This window comes from Piliocolobus tephrosceles, chromosome 15 (assembly GCF_002776525.5).
Source record: "Piliocolobus tephrosceles isolate RC106 chromosome 15, ASM277652v3, whole genome shotgun sequence".
Classification (NCBI taxonomy): Eukaryota; Metazoa; Chordata; class Mammalia; order Primates; family Cercopithecidae; genus Piliocolobus; species Piliocolobus tephrosceles.
The window spans coordinates 36,377,086-36,396,655 of NC_045448.1; positions in this window are offsets into that span (position 1 = coordinate 36,377,086).

The following is a 19,570-nucleotide window of genomic DNA, read 5'->3' on the forward strand; positions in this document are numbered from 1 at the left end:
TGCCCTTTAGAGCACTGTTGACTCTATGACCAATCAGTTCTGCCCTACATTGCATTAGCTCAATAAAGATTCACCATTTTTAAGTGAATACATTGTAACAAACCTGCACATGTACCCCTGAATCTAATATTAAAAGTAACAATAAGTAAAATAAGATAAAATGAATACAGAACCTGTGTCTTACCATATGGTTAGGTGTATGGTTGTTAGCAACATTTTTAATGTTATTTTAAAGATCTTTTCGAATAAATAATTTCAAATGGGGTAAAATGAGTATAGGTTTGATGGTGCTTTTAATCAATGTCATCATAAGGTAGTTGGTTTTTTATTTTTGTTTCCAAAAACCTGGATGCATGTACTCCCCATTCTCAAAAAATAAAATAAAATAATAAAGATAAGCATTCTGATACATACAGATGGCTTCATTCTACTGTCATGCATTTAGTGGTCTTAACAGACAGTCAGCCCTGCTTTCTACACCAAAGAGTTACAGTCAAACATTAGAAAAAAAAAAAAAAACCCTATAGAAAAGTAGTTCATTAAAGAAATTAGGTGGACAATTTGTAAAGCAATTCTTAGATTGCCCAAGGTAATACATTCTACTGGTGTTTTACCACATTATTTTATACCCAATATAGGCATTCAGTTATATCTCTTATAAAATATTTTTAGACTGATAACATTGTGGACATGATTAAGTACCCAAGTTCTGGGTCTTGAATATTATTCTTCAATGAACTGGAGTAAAAACAAAACTGCTTTTTGAGGAGAGTTTTGGCCCAAACCAAGAGTCCCATTCCTCACCTTTTTGTGCATGTTTCCAGGAAAGGTGTCAGGGGAAGAATGGCCTTTCTTTGTGGGCATTTGTCCTTCCTTCTCAGGTTCTTCAGCTTTCCTATCCCCAGCTCTGCTGACTGGAAGAATACTCAGCTCACTTCTTTTAAAATATGCACAAAATCTTCTACCTAGTGCTTTTCACACCAGAAATGAGCAATTTGAACTCAAAGTCATTCAATATTTATCAAAAGTTGAGTTAAAGGTAACACAGAAATTCTTCAGAAAAAACCTATGAGCCTCTTCTTGCATCAAGAAGATAAGAAAAATGAAACAACACATTTAGAAAACTTGATTTCTAAGAAGAGGCATTAATTTAAAATCATGGAAGAAAAATAAATATATAAAGAGGCAACTGTGAGAGTGTGTGTGTGTGTGTGTATCAAATTTATCTGTCATTGACAGGTAAAGAATCCTGGTGTGCCTGGAGGATATCAGATCCTGAAAGACAAATGTTCTTTCTTCCTCCATTGACACGAACTATTCTCTTTAGGAATATTATATTCAAGGTCCCAATGTGACTTTGAATATATACAACAAGTTCAAACAGCCTTCTAGCTTTATTGGCCCTTGAGGTAATACTTCTGTTCCTTATCCATAGATGCTGCAATACAATTTTCCATGCAGTTGAAAGATAATGTGATTCTGTCTTCCATTCCTCTCACCTCCCTGATTCTCTGCTCCAACCTGTCTAATTCAGAGAATCACCTGGTGCTTAGCTGGCAGCTTGTTTGATTGCTGCCTAACTATTTCCTACGTGTTTCTTGAGGAGACACAGAAGGCAGAAGAACAGGCTGTTTAAAGACATCTGTGTGGAGGGTGCGTGAGTGTACACACACACGGTGTGTGTCTGAGGAAACACGCATTTCCTGGTGGGTATTCCCCCCATAAAATTCCCAGATAACAGGATCCAAACATACATGAAACAAAACTTATAGAACTGAATAGAAAATAGGCAATTCAATAAGAATAACTGGAGATTTTAATCCTCACTTGCAATGATGGAAAGAACAACACAACTGAAGATCAGCAAGGAAATAAAGGATTTGAGCAACACAGTACACTAACTTAATTTAGCAGACATCTATAGAACATAGCAGAATCCAGCAACAGCAGAATATGCTTTCTTCTCAAGCTCACAAGGAACGTTTTACAGGACAGACCATATGTTAGGCCATAAAATAAACTTCAATAAATTTTTAAGAAGAGAAATAGTACAAAGTATGTTCTCAAACCACAATAAAATGAAATTAGAAGTCAATAACAGAAGGAAATTTGAGAAATTTACTAACATGTAAAAATTAAACAACACACTTCTAAATAACCATTGGGTAAGAAAATAAATCAAAAGAAAAATTAGAAAATGAATCGAGATGAAACCAAATGAAAATATCATAATTATGGAACACAATGAAAGCAGTACTTAGAGAGATATTTATAGTGGTAAATACGTATATTTAAAAAGAATAAAAATCTTCATTAATATCTTAACCTTTAATCTTAAGAAACTAGAAAAAGAACAAACAAAAGCAAGCAGAAGGAAGAAAAGGATAAATATTGAAGTGTAAATAAATAAATAACAAGAAACCAATAGAGAACCTCAGTAAAACTAAAATTTGGCTCTTTGACAAGATTAATACAATTGACAAATGTTTAGCTAGACTGGGCCAAGAAACAAGAAAAAGAGTAAAATTACTAAAATCAGAAATGAAAGAAGGAAATTTACTACCAACCTTACAAAAATAAGAAGGATTATAAGGGAAGACAAAAAACAATTGTATTCCAATAAAGTAGATAATCTAGATAAAATGGACAAATTGACAGAAAAACTGAAACTATCAAAACTGATTCAAGAAGAAGCAGAATATCTTAATACACCAATTACAAGTAAAGATATTGAATCAGCAATTTAAAAAAGGTTTTTTAATCTTCCCGGGATGAGAGGACTTCACTGGTGAATTCTACCAATTGTTTAAAGAAGAATCAATACCAATCCTTCACAAGCATTTCTAAAATTTAGAAGCAGCAGGAATATTTCTCAATGTAGTCTATGAGGCTAGTATTACCCTGATTCTAAAAAACACAAAGGCATCACAAGAAACAAAAACTACAAACCAATATCCCTTATGAATACAGATTCAAAATTCCTCAAAAATATTCCAGAAAACTAAACCCAGCAACCTATAAAAGGTACACCACAACCAAGTGAGATTTATCCAAAGAAGGTAAGGTTGGTTCAGTATATAAAAATCAACCATGTAATATACCATATTAATAGAATATAGAACAAAAGCCACATGATCATCTCAATAGACACAAAAAAGCATTTGCAAAAATCCATCACCATTTCATTAATAAAAATACGGCATCACTTAGGAATAGAAAGGAACTTCCTTAACCTGATAAAGAGCATCTATGAAAAACCCACGAGTAACATTATACTTAATGAAAAAGCCTGAAAGCTTTCCCTCTAAATCAAAAATAAGACAAATATGTCCACTCTTTATACTTCTACTCACCATTCTGCTGGAGGGTCTAGTCAGGGGAACTAGACAAGAAAAGGAAATAACAGGTATCCTTACTGGGAAAGAAGTAAGATCATCTCTATTTGCGAATGTCTTGAATTTATACGTTGAAAATTCTTAATAACCCTTTAAAAACTGTTAGAACTAATAAGTTCAGTAAGGTTGCAGAATACAGATCAATATACAAAAGTCAACAGGGTGTTCTTATACACTATCAATAAATAATCTGAAAATGAAATTAAGAAAACCATTCATAATATCAAAAAGAATAAAATACCTAGGAAAAAATTTAATAAAATGAGTAACAACTTGTACTCTGAAAACTATAAAATATTGTTGAAAGAAATTCAAGCATATCTAGATTAAGGCAAAGATATCCCATGACCATGAATTTAAAAGCTTAATACTGTTAAAACAGCAATACTCCAAAAATCTACAGATTAAATGGAATCTCTGTCAAAATTTCTACTGACTTTTTTGCAGAAGTTGACAAGCTGATCCTGAAATTTGCATGGAAATGCAAGACTCAGAATAGTCAAAAGAATTTGAAAAAGAACATAGTTGGAGGACTCAAATTTCCTGACTTCAAACTTATTATAAAACTGCAGAAATGAAGAGTGTGATACTGGCATAAGGGTAGGTATAAACATCATTGGAATAGATTTGGGAGTCTAGAAATAAACTCTACATTTATGGTCAGCTTATTTTGGGGAATCAATTGGGAATAGTGAAATCCATAGAGACAGAAAATTGATTAATGGGGTTGTCAGGGGCTAGAGGGAGGAAGGAATGGAGAATGACTGCTAGTACTTACAGGATTTTTGGGGGATGATGAAAATTTTGTGGAATTGCATAATAGTGATGGTTGCACAACTTTATGAACATATTAAAACCACTGGATTGTACACTTTGTTAAAAACGAATGAATGAATGAATGACTATTACAAATCATCCTCACACTTTTAGGTGTTTATCAAAGTTTGCCCTATTATATGATTATTTCTGAACATGTATGGCCTCCCCACATAGATTGTATGATGCTTAAGAAAAAGAATCACACGTCATTTACTTTTGTATCAAGAAAAATATTTGTACCTGGTAGGAGATCAATAAATCGTTGTTGAATAAATTGATATCCCCAACACTCCAAGCTTTCTGACACTTATGTTTCCCTAAGAGCCTTCAATATGCTTGAGTAGACTCCAAAACCACAGATCCAGCCTCACCCACTCAACTTCTTTGAGATCTGCAGCAGTTGCTTGCCAGATAATTAGAACCAAGAGCTTGTTTATGTCAATGCTGATTTTATTCCATTCCTTGTCTGAAGAGCTATTTTGCTAAAGTGTTTTTCATTAGGAGTTAAGTGATTCAATTCTCTATTATACTCATCTTCCTCATCTTCCAGATCCTTCCTAACCAATAATCCAGCCTTTACTATGTCCCAGCCCCCTCTTCTTCTCCAATCTCTCCTGTCCTTCTACATCTTCTGCTTTCTAAATTTGGAATTCTGTAGCCAAACAATGCACACTTTTTTGTTTTTATTGTCCTGGTCTGGTGGTAGGTTGATAGTCACCTCCACTCTGTGCTTTATTCCATTCATGTATTCATCCATTCATTTATTCAGTCAATACCTATAAACAGCTAATATATACCCCCACACTGTTCTAGTTGTTCTGTTGCTCTGATTAATTTTGTTTTTACTCATTGACATGGAAATAGAGTGTGTGTTTGCTTATGCAGCCAAAGGAATTTATGTCGCAAATCCTCTAAGAATGTTAGAGGAATTTAGTGTTTGTATGTGCTAATACCTAGTGGTAAACTAGCAGACTCATTGATTAATAATTTCCATATTTGAAGGATCTTGAAACATGAATCAACTCCTTTTCATCTACTATAGGTACCAGTATTTTAATCAATTCAAATTTCAAATCCTTCTTGCAAATTTAAGCAAATTGCCATCTGTTGCTCATGTTGCACGGTGATGGCTTCAGTGTTACTGTTACCTTTGTAGCTTAAGTCAAAAAGAAAAAAGAAAAAGGAATAATTGTTGAGCATTAACATCTTGCTTATATAGGCATTCCTGCCATATAATTACTGGCAGCTCTCCAGAAGATGTGGCCTAGTTTCTGGAGACCTGTTTAGTCCGCCATATTAAAAGATGCACAATAATGTAATCAATTCAAGAATTTTATTATCTGTACCTATATATTTTTCTTTTTAATAGTGTAACAAAATCCTTCAGTCCCATTTTGAGAAAGCCCCAGAAACTGTTAGGCTTCATGCTGAGCTGAGTTCAGTCAACCCAGAGAGGCCCAGGTGTTCCCTGTGTGACTACCTGAGCAATGAATTAGGTGGGCAGAGCCCCCAGCTTCCAGACTGGCAGACCCAGTTTCAGGAGAGACAGTATCAGAGCACAGTGCTTGCTTGGGCCTGCCCCTTTCTCTCACTCCTCAAACAACCATTAGTCCCGTTTTCCAGCAGCTGCCTGTAGAGGAACCAAAAACAATTTTTTTTTAATCAACTCTCACTTTGGTCTTCATGGAAAGCTGCCTAATTTGCTGTTGGGCCTCTCAGATTGCATGTTTGATCTGTCAGGAACTGGCCTTCCTCCACCAACTCAGAATTCTCTCTAGTCTGGTAAGTAAATGTGTACATCTGAACATTGAAATGTTTTTAAATCCTGAAACCAATTCAGAGGACTGTAGATCTGGAAGGCTGCTTAGAATCTTGTTTAGTCCAGAGACCGGCAGCATATCGGCATCACTTGGGTAATGCAGAAATGCCAATTATTAGACTTATTCCAGACTTTTGCTGACTTAGAATCTCTGAGGGTGGGGCACAGAGATCTGAAGGTTTCAAAGCCCTAAAGGTGATTCTGATACTAACTAAAGTTTGAGGGGCCCTGGCATGTTTGTTATTCAGTGCCATTCTTAACACTGTGACCTCTTCCCTAAAGCCTGTTCACCTCTTTCTCAGACCTTAATGGCCTGAATGCCTGTTCCATTGTATCTTGCCCCGTCACTGTTTCTCCTAGATGAAAGATCCTGATTCCAGCCTCCATTGACCTCTCTGGACTGAACTCTGTACCTGCAGGCTCATTCCTGCACCTTTCTGAGCTCAGTCTCTCACCTGTCTGCTTACGCGAGCTACCTTCATGCTTCATTTCCAACCTTTCTTCCTGCCTACAACTCTCCTCTTCTGACCTTACTGCGGAGGGTGAAATCTACACATTAAAGCTACCAGGGCATGATGTCCATTAACACAGGTATCCAAAAAGTTCTCTGTGCCATCTGTCTTTCCCCCTTGCCGCCCATCTTCCACACAGCTGCTAGTTATTTTCCTAACGAACAAAACTGATACTATCGTCCCCTGAAAAAGTCTTACAGACTTGCAATTACAGGCGCAATTTTCTGCAGGATAAAGTTCAAACTCCTTAGCATGATATCCAAAACCCTCCACAGCCTATAACTAATTTACATTCTGGATTTCATTGCTATTGTCCCTCTCACCCCCAGCACTACATTTCTGCCAATTCTCTTGTCAGCCTCGCTTGTCTAACAATCTACTTGTCAGGGCTCAGTGCCTTTGCACCTGCTATTTCCTCTGCCTGGATTGCTCTTCTTCTTAATTCGCCAATGACTAGTTTTTTCAGACTCAATTCAACTGCCATCCCTTCAGTAAGGCTCTCACTACCTCCTCCAGGCTGAGTTACATGCACTCTCCCCTTGGCACTTGGTTCACAATTTTTATTTCATCACTTGTGACATTGTGCTTGAATTGTCAGTTTATGTATCTTCTTCACAAACTGGAAACTGTTCATGCACAGAGAGAGTGTCTTGTCTTAATTGAAATTAACAGCCTAACATAGTGAGGGGTACATTGTAGAAACTTAATAAATACTGTCAAATGAATATTCAGATTCTTAAGAAGTGTGCCCCAAGGAAATGCCGTAAGAAGGAAGCCTGCTTTATAAATGTGCATGAGGTAAACCCCTTTGTAAATCAGAGATCCATTTTGTAAAGAAATAAATTGCTTTGTGATATGAGATAGTCAATCTCTGATTTGTCTGTATAGTGTTTCCATATCTGTTATTATCCTAATGTAATAGCATATCTATTATTTTTTCAAGCATATCTGCAATACTGGCTTTCTAATTCAGAAAGTTCCTTGCTTATTCTGGGTACCTGAAGGTTTGTTTTATTCCAACTTTTGATAGACTAGGGTTTCCTAGAAAAAAACAAGGAATGTATGTGAGTTGTGACTTGTGAGTGCATGGAATTTTAAATTTTTAAAAATTTTTAAAAGTTTCATTTTTAATATATGAAATTAATCTTGTAGGTTTTTATGAAATTGTGTAGGTTTTTATGAAAAAATCTAAATCACTTTAAGTACTACTAAATTCAAGTTGTTTAAAGAAAATTCCATGTCATCTATAATATGCGTATGATACAATAGTCACCCTTTATCTTTGCGGGATACATTCCCAAACCCCCACCGGATATCTGAAATGGAAGATAGTACCAAGTCCTATATAGACTATTTTTCCCATACATACATACCTGATATAATATAATACTGTTTCCATCTTAACTAAGCACTTATCACACACTGTGGCTATAACTTTTGTAGTTTGAAGTACAGCAGCAAAACTAGAAGAAATTACTTTTTCCTTGTTCACAATATCATGGATAGAATTGTTCTTACTGTAGATCTTAGCAGCCTCAGCAACTGATTTTTTCCCTTTCCTTATTGAGTCAATTACTTTCACCTTTTCTTCTTCTTTTTTTTTTTTTTTTTTTTTTTGATGGAGTTTCTCTCTTGTCGTCCAGGTTGGAGGGCAGTGGTGCAAGCTTGGCTCACTGCAACACCCATCTCCCAGGTTCAAGTGATTCTCCTGCCTCATCCTCTTGAGTAGCTGGGATTACAGGCACCTGCTACCACGGCCAGCTAATTTTTATCTTTTTAGTAGAGACCGGTTTTGCCATGTTGGCCAGGCTAGTCTCGAACTCCTGACCTCAAGTGTTCCCCTCCCCCCCCACCCTGGCCTCTCAAAGTGCTGGGATTACAGGCATGAGCCACCGTGCCCAGACTTTACCTCTTCACTTAAAGCACTTTACAGCTTCTCATTGCCATATCTGAATTGCTAGCATCACTACTCTTGTGCTTTGGGGCCATTATGAAGTAAAATAAGAGTTCCTTGAACACAAACACTGTGATACCACAATAGCCAATCTGATAACCCAGATGGCTACTAAGTGACTAACGGGTGGGTAGTGTATTCAGCATAGGTACCTAAACAAAGGGATGGTTCACATCCTGGGTGGGAAAGAGCTGGAAGGTGTGAGATTTTTTTCATGCTACTTAAAACAGCATGCAATTTAAAACTTACAAATTGCTTATTTCTGAGATTTTCCATTTAGTATTTTTGGACTGCAGTTGACTGGGGGTAACTGACACTACAGCAAGTGAAACCACGGATAAAGGAAACTACTGTGTTCTCACATGTAGCATCACCGGAGCCACCAGCAAGCTTACAATTTCTATTCGATAGGTGAAGTGTGCCTCACAGTCTTTGTAACTAGTGCCCTCTAGGGCTATGCAGTGCCCTACCTACACAACGATGCTTGACGATTTCCATGTAAAATAAAAGGTCATTCCTTCATCACAAACAGTTCTCTCCTAGCTCTTAGTGGGACATGACCTATACCAATGATTTTTTATGGGGTAGTACCTTACGGCTACAATGATTGTAGGAGAGTGGTGTTCCTGACACACAATAGGCAGGCCATCGGAACAATATGCTTCCAACACTTTATGGACCAGTGCTTTAAACAAAGAATTGTCTGTGTCCTGCACCTTTTTTTAAATGTACTACTAACATTTTTTATGAAAGCAAAAAGAGTTGTTTATAATTATCTCGGCCTAGAATCTAATGCTTTTTACATATAAACACAAAGTGGTTTTACAGTCCTAATATAAACTGAGTTTTTCAGGAATGCAACAATCCAGTAAATAAAAGGTTGTTCTTTTTTAACTTTAAAACTTTACCAAGAGTTCTTGGTAAATGACTCTTTGCCGTTCTAAAAAAATAAAATATATCACTCAAAGAAATGCTGTTCCTGGAATTTAGGTCACCAACATAGCACCTATACCAGTCTGCATTCATAGCTGTTAAAGTCACAGGAGATGCTGGGCAGGGGTGCAAGCACATGCCTACTGTTCTGTGTCTTCTGATGGAATTGTGTCTAAACACTTCCATGTTGAAATACAGAGTATTTTACTATAAATTGTTTTCTTTTCATTCATCCTTGTTTTAGAGAATTATATTAATTTTTAAGACTGTGTATGTATATCTAAAGACATAAATATAAATTTATAGCTATACCTATATAGAGAGCTATATAGACAGCTATATGTATATATAAATTTGTATATAAAAATTATGTATATATAAATATATATCCATAAAATAATTATATAGGTGTAATTTATAGCTAACCCATATATATATAGCTCTCTCTATATAAAGCTACATATAAAGCTATAGAGAGAAATATATATATATAGCTTTATATATATGAGTTAGCTATAAATTACATCTAAAGAAAGTATAAAGGACCTTACAAAATATTTGTTATTAAAGGGCCAATGTGGTCTTAAGTGGTTGAGAACATCAGCCATAGGTTGTACATTCTCTCTTCAATTGTTTTGCCTTATGGAAAAAAAAAACAAAAACTTTAAGCCCCATTTGCACCAGTTCCAACTCATAAGCATTTCAATTTTTGAACTAAAATTAAACTCAAAATGTGATTCCCAATTCTTATTTGAGGTTAAACTACAAGTTTCCTGAAGAAAATATGTACAGATTTTTTGTTTTGTTTTCTTTTAAAAACTTAGGAATTATTTATTTTTGGAATTTTTCACTTAATACTTTCAGATGTCAGTTGCCTGCAGGTAACTAAAACCGAAGAAATGAACTCACAGCTAAAGGAGGACTACTATATATATACAAATCAATGGGTGTTGACTTTTATTTGAATAGAAACTAGGGGCATCTTTCTTCCCTTTAGCTTTAGCTGACATGTAATAATTAATATGTACAGTTTTTTTTGTTTTATTTTTTGAAGCAGGGTCTCCCTCTGTGGCCCAGGTTGGAGTGCAGTGGCATGATCTCGGCTTACTGTAGACTCTGCCTCCCCAGTTCAAGCAATTCTCATGCCTTCCTTCCTTTCTTTCCTCCCTTTTTAAGATATATGCTGAGTAACTTACTTTGTTGTCAGGCACAGTTTCTCAATGAACAAGAGAGACAAGGTTTCTGCTTTTGTGGAGCTTATACTGAAATTAATGAAGACAGACCACAGATCAGCAAGAAGAAAAACTCTTATTGATAATAAAGCTTTACAGAGAATTGCAAAGGATTATGTAATGGCTGTGCTTGATAGACCAAATGACTGTTTTAGATAGGGTAGTTAGAGGAGATTTCTTTGATTGGGTAATCTTTAGGCTGAAATACAAACTACTAGAAGTGAGTCATTCAGGTATGAGGCAGAACTGTATGCCAGGCAGGGGGAACAGCGTGCACCAGGCCCTAAGCTGAGGAGAAAACAAGCTTAGAGACAAGAGAACATAGTGGGAGGTGGAGGGATGGGAAAGAATAGGGGTGGGTCAGACATGGTGAGGAAAGGGAATGTCAACGGATTGGAAGTCTCAATGAATTGCTGCTGTGATGAATATTCCACAGTAGGTGAGCTGTAAGAATAGAAGGATGTGGGAAGGAAGGAAAGGAGGGAGGCAGGGAGGAAGGAAGGTAGGGGAGAGAGAGAGCGATGAAGGAACCATGTAAAACAATGTTAATAAAGGAACATTGCCCCACATTTTTAAAGTAAACACATGAGAAGACTATGAAAAACAATAATGAAAGTCATGACAATGGTGATGTGACAAGCTTTGACTTCCCTGATCCCTCTTAAGGAAAGCTACTCATTTGTTTACTTCTTCTTTTTTCTTCACCCATTTGTTCTATCAGGATTTATTAAACTTGTACTATTTCCCAGGTTCTGTGCCAGGCACTAGGGCTGTATAAATCAGACACAGAGATCCCAGGTTATCAAAAGAAACAACTATATCAATATGAGACAATACAGGATGAGAAATGCCAGTACACAGGCTTTTAGAAAGCACCGTCATGGTGCTGGTGGGAAAATGAATAGCTTTCCTTAAGAGGAATCAGGGAAGTCAAAGCTTGTCACACCATCACTGTCATGACTTTTATTTATTTATTTATTTATTTAGGTTTGGCTTTTTTTTTTTTTTTTTTTTTTTTGATGCTGTTCCTCATCCAAATCATTGAGCATGAATGCATAAAGCATGCACTTACAAGATATACTCTTACATGGATGTTAAAAACATGAGTTTTAAAGCCAGCCTAAGTTCACATCCTCATGCAACTACTTCCTAGCTAAATGACTTTGGATAAATTACTTAACCTTTTTGTACCCAGTTTCCCCATTTATAAAATGGATATGATGACAAAATTGACCTCATAGTATTGTATGAGAAATTATGAAGTTAATCTATGTGTATCAGTTAGCTTTTGATAAATAGAAAACTTCCCAAAAACTTAATAATTAAAGACAACAATTATAATTATCAGCTCGTAACTCTTTTGTGTTGACAGTTTGCATGGGGTGCAACCAAGCAGTTCTTCTGCTGGTCTCTCCTAGATCCATTCATGTGCTGGGAGCCAGTGTACAGGTCTGCTTGGGCTGGCTGGTCCCACATGGTCTCACTCACATGTCTTACACTTGGCTGGGGTGACTGAGCCATGTGTCGCTCGCATGTAGCAGCCTCACTGGGCTTTTTCACAAAGTGACTGGGTTCTAAAGTCTGGAAACGCAAGGTCACACACCCGTGCCCAAGCACTTTTCAAGCCTCGTGTCACAGGTGCTAATATCTCACTGGTTTAAGCAAGCCTATGACCAAGTCCAGACTGAAGAGGTAAAGGAATAGACACTGCTTCTTGATAGGAGATTCACTATATTGCGGTCATTTAAAATACATATATAAATATAAATATATACAAATATATACATGTAAAATATATACTACAACACAAGCACCTAGGATGGTGGCTAGCACATAGTATGCATTATATAATAAGCAGTAGTTAACATTACATGAGGCTATGCTTGTGCAGATGCTTTACAACCCAGCCCATATCACACTCACTCTAAGTGAAAATTAAAATAAGTTGTAAAATTGGAAGTAGAGACAGGAAGTAGAATCAGAATGAAATATCCTCACACAGTTTTATATTACAGAAAAAATGCTAGTACTACCAAACATGCAAAGCTGCACTCCGCTTACAAGAGGCTGTTCAGATTTCTGTATTTTCAGCATGACTTAGTGTGCAGGAAGGTGTAGGGTACTAGGTCATGGCTTCTGGAATTCTAAGTTAGAATTCTATCTTGCTATTTACTAGCTGGGTAACCTCGGACTAATTACCTAACAACTCTGCGCTTCAATTTGTGTAGCTATGGTATTGGAGAAATGGTAAACTGTAACTCCTGGGGTCCTTGGGAGGATTAAATGAAGTATAGTGTATAAAGTGTTGCTGGTGTATAGCGAGCATCCAATGAGTGTTAGCTATATTTTTTTAATTTTTTAAGAATAAAAAATAGTCTGGTGTTGTTCAGAGATGTCCAACCTTGGTAGCACATTGGAATTACTGGGGGAGCATACAAATACTGATGTTTGTCTCTTGAACCCACCCCAGAGATTCTGATATAAATGAATGGTCTGGAGCGAGGTCCTTGACTGGTGGATTTTAAGAGCTCTCAAGGCAATTCTAATGCGCAGCCAAAATTCAGAACTACAGGTCTTGTTGAACAGGACATTAGAGATGATCCGGGGCAAACTCATCATTTCATAAGTGAGAAAATTGAGGCTCAAAGAGGTGATAGGAATCACTTAGTGACAGCCGGGTGGTGGACAGAAAAACCAAATCTGGGTACCCTGACACCTGCTCATAGCTCTGTTCCTTTCATCTGGCAAGAACAGGTTAGCACAGGTCAGCCTGGCTGTGATCCTCCTCACCGAGAACTGATAGCCAGGAATGAGGAAGCTGAACTCCTGTTAAGCCTATCTGATGCCAAATTCAATGTTCCTAAATTACCTCCAAGAATCATTTTGGTCTCTCTTGATTCTTAATCTTTCCCCTATACTTTCAGGTTTGATTCATAATGGATTCAGATTCTGCCTATGTTAGTTTAAATTAGGCTTTTATTTCATTTATTCAGTTTTCCTTAGAGATAAAATTCCATCTTATATACACATCCATGCATGCTCAAAGCTACATTTCCAAGGGAAAAAAGCAGACTTCTTCTTCCCTTCTTTCCTCCCTTTCTTCCTTCCTTCTTTCCTTCCACCCTCCCCTTCTCTCTCTTCCTTTTCCCTCCTTCATCCTTCCTCTGACCTAACCCTATGAAAGGCATTTATCTTAGATTACTATCTTCTTTGACCATTGTGAATAATCATGTAGAGAATTGTCTTCTCCTTTTAAATCCTTTGTGGAAGTGGTAATGTTCCTTGGTTCATAATAACAATTCTACTGAATTGCCAATAATTCTCAGGATCAGGGGCCATCCTCCCCACAGTGTCAAGAAAGACAGAGGAGGTTCTGTGACTGTGCTTTTGGGTGAAAGACTGACTCATTAGAGTTAAGATAAATAGATGGTTAGCTAGCAATGTCAGGAATTTCTCAGTAGTAGGTAGAGAATTCAAAGAAAATTGCTTTTCTTTTTTTTCTCTTCAGTGTTTGCCTTTACAAATATTAGCCTTTTGTAATTTTCTCAGAGCTTCCAATTACTAAGATTAAAGGTAATAAATTCAATGAGCCAGAGAAAGGTGAGTATCAAGCAAGGTTCTCAGAAACCTGGCCTTTTAAAAAGGAAATATTTTTACATGAATAGTGTTGGATACCAAATTAAATATGCAGTATGATCTCATTTTCTCATTTTTGTTTATATACATGTATGATTATATATCCCACCAAGAGTGGGATCATAGATGATATTTTTTATTTGTTGTTGATCTGTAACTTCTTATTCTTCTATAATGAATATGTATTACTTATGTATCAAAAAAGCAATGAAATCATTATTTTAAAAACAAAACAAATGCTAAATGTTGATCTTAGAATAAAATCCTACAGGCATTTTTTAATATTCATTATTCCCAAAATGTTTTCATATGATATTTGGAATCTTGAGAGAGTTATAAAATTAGCTGATTTCTCGAATCACTTATTGATTCATGTGTGTATATGTGTGTGTGCACACACACTCAAGTCTGTTGTATTTTTGGCCTTTATTTCAAGTCTCACATCACTTTAGGCCAATTTGTATCATTTCCCTGGCCTTCTCAGCATTTGTGACATTACTAATTCCATCTGCAGATTTAATTAACGTGCTGTTTATTCACTCTTCCACATCACTGATAACAAGAGACATAACACTGGACACAGTGCTGACTGCTGCACCACCAAGATACCTCCCACCATCAGATGCCTCCTTCTGCTTTACCTAGTTTTCCAGTCAAGCTGATTGAAACTGATTTTGCAAGTAAAATTCACTCAGACATTGCATCAAATGATTTATGAAGTCCACGCAGCCGTGTGGTGTCCCATTAATCACAGACACTACAATAATCTATTTGTGTTCAGCAGTCCTCATAAATCGGAATAAAATAAATTCCACAAGCGCATCTTCAGCTTTTGCAACAGGGCACATGGTATTATTCAGGGCATCATCCACATAATGCAATGTTAGCAGACTTGCAGATTCCTGAGCTTGGTCAAGCAAGTAAAAATATGCATTCATTTACCAATGCATGCCAAAGCTAAAAAAATTACAGTTTGTTCATCTACCGGGTGAGAGAATTTCTTTAGGCCTCAGCTCTCAAATTTTTTATGAAAGCTGATGTGAATAAACAGAGCAAATGAGGTACAATAATAAAAGCAGCGAGATGATGTTGTTAACAAATAGTCCAGAAATATACCTCCAAATAAATGTTGAGAATTGAAGTGCCATCATCATTTGGAGACTCTTATTTCCATAATGCTATGAAACAATTTTGCTAATTCTCTTTTGAGACTAATCTTTCACATGACAAAAGAATGTCTTCAGATATGGCAAGTTCACTTCATTTGTGAGTGTATTTCATTTCTTGAAAACAATGCAAAATTATTGTGACCTGTGTCCAGTAAAGACTGTGAATGATTCACCTGGATAACAGTAATTATTTAAAATGCAGAGTTATTGTTTTTCCTAAGGATAAAGAGAAAATATACTATAAAATAAAGATTTAACAATATAAAAATATATTGAAGACAATAAAAATTGTATAAAATCCTAACACACAAAGATAATGATGCTTCAAATATTGGTGAATATCTTTTTCAGAACTATGTCAATATCTGTCAGATTTTGTGTAGCTAGCTATGGAGATGAATACAGATATAAATAAAATGATATAAGTTGAGATTCTACCATAATTATTATATTATTATCTGCATTTTTAACATCAACAATATATCATGGATATCTTTGCAAAACAATAAATATGGAACCACATCATCAGTTTAATAACTATAATTTTCCATTACATAGACTGATTTAGCCAACACTCCATTACTCAACATTTAGTTTATTTTCAAATTTTCAACTATAAACAACACTATGATGAACATCCTGGCTCCTAGATATTTGTGCCCTTGACCTAGAGTGCAGTGGCACAATCATGGCTCACTGCAGCCTCAACCTCCCAATCTCAAGCAATCTTCCCACCTCAGCTTTCTGAGTAGCTGGGAATACAAGCACACACCACCACACCTGGATAATTTTTTAATTTTCTGCAGAGACGAGTTCCTGCTATGTTGCCTAGGCTGTTCTCGAGCTCCTGGCTTCAAGCCAGGGAGGCCTGCTTCCCAAAAGTGCTGGAATTACCGATGTGAGCCACTGTGCCGGGCCCTTATTATCTTCTTTGTAAGAGAGTTCTTAAAATAAGAAATTGTCAGGCCGGGCGCGGTGGCTCAAGCCTGTAATCCCAGCACTTAGGGAGGCCGAGACGGGCGGATCACGAGGTCAGGAGATCGAGACCATCCTGGCTAACACGGTGAAACCCCGTCTCTACTAAAAAATACAAAAACTAGCCGGGCGAGGTGGCGGGCGCCTGTAGTCCCAGCTACTCGGGAGGCTGAGGCAGGAGAATGGCGTAAACCCGGGAGGCGGAGCTTGCAGTGAGCTGAGATCCGGCCACTGCACTCCAGCCTGGGCGACAGAGCGAGACTCCGTCTCAAAAAAAAAAAAAAGAAATTGTCTTAGAATAAGTATTTTGGGAATAAGAATTTTTTTCTTGGAATTGTGATATCTAAATCAGGATATGTCCAGCTAATATTTTGATACATGTTTCCAAACTGCTTTTCAGAAAAAATGTACCAAGTTATAATACCACCAATAATTTATGAAAGTATTTATTGCCCCCATTCTTGCCAATCCTGGATATTGCTAGTCTTTAGAAATAGTTGTCATTCGATAGATAAAAAGCATTTTCTCATTGTTTTATAAGTTCATGGGTGAATCATATTTCTTTTTTGGGAAGTTACCTATTCTTGTATATTTCCATGGGTTGAGCAATATTCACCAATTTTTATAAAGAAACTATCTTTATACTAAGGTAATAGTGTTTCTCATCAAATCAAAGATATGAACCTAACAAGTCTAATTTGTTTGTAGATTTGTAAGTAGGTAAGAGATCAGTTGCAAAACCATTTTGAGAAATGTCAACATTCTTAGAAAGGGTATATTTTTCCAAGGTGACAGTGCTAGTGCTTTGAAAAGCAACATTCATCTGTTTATCTGATTCTTGTATATCTGTTTAAATAAAACATTATCATTCTTTAGGTTGTATCAAGAGCTTGTGCTTTGGAATCAAATTGCCTATCTTTAAATCCTGAGCCTCCCACATATAACCTAGGTTATCTAAGACATATTATTTAACTAATCTGTGCCTAAGTTTCCTCATCTTTAAAATGAAGATAATAATAGTACCTCTTACATAGATTGTTGGGGAATCAAATGAGAGGATGCCCATAAAGTATGTAGAAAAGAGTTGCGAGCAATTCAAGTGCTCAGTAAATATTAAATTGGAATATTTTAGATTCATGATCTGTGCACATTTAGACCACCAAGTGTACTTTAAGGCTCTTTCTTTCTTTCTTTCTTCCTTCCTTCCTTCCTTCCTTTCTTTTTAATTAATTAATTTATTTATTTATTATTTTTTGAAGCAGAGTTTCGCTCTTGTTGCCCAGGCTGGAGTGCAATGGCGCTGTCTCATCTCACTACAACTTCTACCGCCCAGGTTCAAGCGATTCTCCTGCCTCAGCCTCCTGAGTAGCTGGGATTACAGACATGTGCCACCACACCCAGCTAATTTTGTATTTTTAGTAGAGACGGGGTTTCACCATGTTGGCCAGGCTGGTTTTGAACTCCTGACCTCAGGTGATCCACCCCCTTCGGCCTCCCAAAGTGCTGGGATTACAGCTGTGAATCACTGCACCCAGTCTAAGGCACTTTTTAAATGAGTTTTAAATGAGTATTTTACTGCTCTACTTGCAGATAAGCTTCCCTGATGATATGCTTAGACTCCCACAATTTTATTTTAGGAACTTAAACAAACAAAAAAAAAGTTTAGAATGAGAAACAAACCAAAGGGAATTCTCCCTTTACACCTTTGGTGGCTTTCAGAATGTAACAAGAAGAAAGATGTTTAAATCTTTGCACAGTTTTTTTTTTATTTTTCTAATATAATTTCAACTTTTATTTTAGATTTGGGGGTACATGTGCAGGTTTGTTACAAGGATATATTGCATTTGCACAGTTCTGACACTGACATATGCAGTACTTGCATCACCTAAACAGCCTTTAGATAGCTGAGGAACAGGACAATGATGAAATCAATTTATCACTTTAGGCCAGTTTGTCTCATTTCCCTGGCCATTTCAGCATTTAAGAAGACAGGGAGATGGGAAAGACCTAGAAGCTCTATTGGTCAGTAGGCCTTAGGTGAACTCATGGTTCTGAATAAGGTAAATGGCCACCACCCAAAGCAGCAAGTAAGGACATGGAAGTACCTTACAACCTAGCAGGATGTTCTAATGTGGAATAAGATAAACAGACCAGATTCAGTGTACAAGGACTTGGTTCCAGATTGAGAGCACTACAGTGCCACAGTGAGGCATGAAGTCACCAAGTCCCAGATCTGAATCCTAACCCAGGCACATGGATTATGTCCTCAGAATATCTATGTAATTTCTCTGAACCTCAGTTCCCCATCTGTAAAAATCTGTCTGATCACACCTTATGATGAGATTACTATGAGGGTTAAAAGAGATGAGATATCCAAAGCATTTCGCATACAGTCAGTTTCATGTGCTCAATTAATGGTTGCTAGGAAGCAGAGGAGACGGGAAAAATATTTAAGAACTAAAATGCATGAGCACTGATTAATCAGAACGGATGCCTGACCAATGAGGTCAATTAGAAAGGATTCCTGGTGAATAAAGAAGTTGGCCCAACCAATAAGAAGGACCACAGCACTGCATACCCTACTGGCACATACTATTTCTTAGAGATAAGAAGGGGGTTTCATATTGAATAAGGATGCCAGAATTTGGGGCATGGAGAAAAAAGTAAATATCCAATAGAGCTACCCCTGGCATGCCACATACAAAATCAGATGAAGGTAAAAAATAGTACTTCGGCAGAGTTCTGTATGCTAGAGACTGCTACTCTGGTACCAGGCAAAGTGCCTCAGGGTAGTATGATAGTGTTTGGTGCACAGAAAGACAGGTGGTGCCCATCAGAAACTCAAGCACTAGGCAGGGCGCAGTGGCTCACACCTATAATCCCAGCACTTCGGGTGGCTGAGGTAGTCCGATTGCTTGAGCTCAGGAGTTAGAGACCAGGCTGGTCAACATGGTGAAACCCCACCTCTACAAAAAAATAGAAAAATTAGCCAGGCATGGTGGTGCATGCCTGTAGTCCCAGCTACTCAGGAGGTTGAGGTGGAAGGATCACCTGAGCCCTGTTGAGAGAGAGAGGAAAGAGGAAGGAAGGAAGGAAGGAAGGAAGGAAGGAAGGAAGGAAGGAAGG